Here is a 1,727-nt window from a genome sequence, read left to right on the forward strand (position 1 = left end):
CCCCCCCCGCGATCAATCCCCGAAGGCGATAAGCACGTCTACAAGTTTGCCCGAGTTAATTTCAAAATTAATTGGCAACACGTCAACCACACCAGTGATCAAAGACTCGCCGAGTAATTTAACCCCTCAAAAATGACCCCCAAATTGCCGCCTTTTCGATGATTAAACAATCCACAGACTAGATCAACGGAAATATTTCAAAGGAGATGATAATTGACTTGAGCACTGAGTGGATCGACCACTTCCGCTCGATAGCTCTCCTCTAATTGTAAACATGTCAACAGTGTTTCTTCTCTCGATTCGTGAGGGAGTCATTTTTTCCGGGGCGTATTAACACACGTCCTCTTTCGCAGGCCATTTACCACGATCTATCAAATTTCCAGACATTTGTTTTTAATTAACATGGAATCACCCAGGGCGAGAGACGCAAACAACTATACACGTGGGATTAACGCTGGCGTGAGGCTAAAATAAGACTTCGGGAAGAGGAATTACGCCTTCTTGCGAGGACGCTTCATTGATTTTTTATCGTGAATTTTTTTTATTATGACTCAGTGGTGAATATCTCGAGATCTAAGGCAGACAGCGAAATTTTTGGTATTACCTTTTTTGTGGGGCGAATTGAGAGCTACAAAAAAGGTTCTCATAAAAATTTCGTTATCTTCCTTAAATTCGGAGATATCTCTCAAAAACTCGGCTAAGAGCTCAAGTCCTTTTACTGTTTCGGTCAAATTCAATTTTATTTACTTGAGAACTATTTTTATTTGTTTTCTTCTTTCATTAATGTCATTAAGTTTCATACTGTGTGACATGAACTCATTTTACTTCTAAATTCCAGCAATTGTTCATGAATAAGTTTTCTCTGAATGCATCAGAAAACATGAAAAATCCTGGAAGAACTAATTACATCGCGACGTCAATTCCCGAGGATGACCCAACGCTAATAAAATTAAAACCCTCACGAAAAAAAAAAATAATTGAATCCAATTTCTCTTTGAGAGCAATTGTACTCCATAAAGGAATATGCAATAGCACCAGTGGAAAAAATCCTCCACACATACTCAACAAACGCGAAAAGCTTTTATTTCTCTCTCGAGGCTCACCCCATTTGGGGTCACAAGCACCGAGATTAATAAATTCCCCGAGTGAAAATCCCCAACTTCCAACAAAACTCAGCACGCAACGTTTTATGATGCTTGTCATCCCACAAACCGATAACACAGTATCGTAATTAATCCCGTGATTAATGAATAATTCTCTCATTGGTTCCATACGCCTGGATAATCTTACCTTTTTAACTAAAACTTCATCACCAACTTTCCACCAGAGTTATCAATTTCCATTCATTTATTCTCCGAGTTTTCTCAATGTTATTTTGTTCTGTATGTTCTGTGTGTGTCTTATTTGATGTTTACGTACGCATAAGCTCTTCTTTGTCGAAGAAACTCACCTGCAACAGACAGAGAAAAAAACAAATTAATGCTATTGTTTATTGTCTTATTTATTAAAATATTTTCAATATGAATATGAATATTCAGTACTAAATGGCGTTGAATTCTCCAGATTTTTGTTATTTTAAGGGAATAATTGATATGAAATCTACAATTTTCATTCATTCTTCCATAAAATCTCGAATTTTCAAACACGAAAATCCTTAAAATTTCGGTGTTTCTATAATACGATAAAAGTTTCCAACAAGTGAACCGGAAATTTCAACCAAAAGTTTT

General features: G+C 36.6%; 1 protein-coding gene across 1 annotated transcript in view; it reads right to left on the reverse strand.

Moving 5' to 3' along the window:
- The window catches only part of LOC107041182 (brain tumor protein), a 41,005-nt gene extending 39,573 nt beyond the window's left edge, over positions 1 to 1,432 (reverse strand). Inside the window, exon 1 of the mRNA XM_015261619.2 lies at positions 1,291 to 1,432. The gene's annotated coding sequence lies outside the window, so the exon portion shown is untranslated. The remainder of the gene's footprint in view (positions 1 to 1,290) is intronic.
- Between the last annotated feature and the right edge of the window lie 295 nt (positions 1,433 to 1,727).

The sequence above is a fragment of the Diachasma alloeum genome, unplaced genomic scaffold, assembly GCF_001412515.2.
Source record: "Diachasma alloeum isolate Michigan unplaced genomic scaffold, Dall2.0 Dall_scaffold_00358, whole genome shotgun sequence".
NCBI classification, from domain to species: domain Eukaryota; kingdom Metazoa; phylum Arthropoda; class Insecta; order Hymenoptera; family Braconidae; genus Diachasma; species Diachasma alloeum.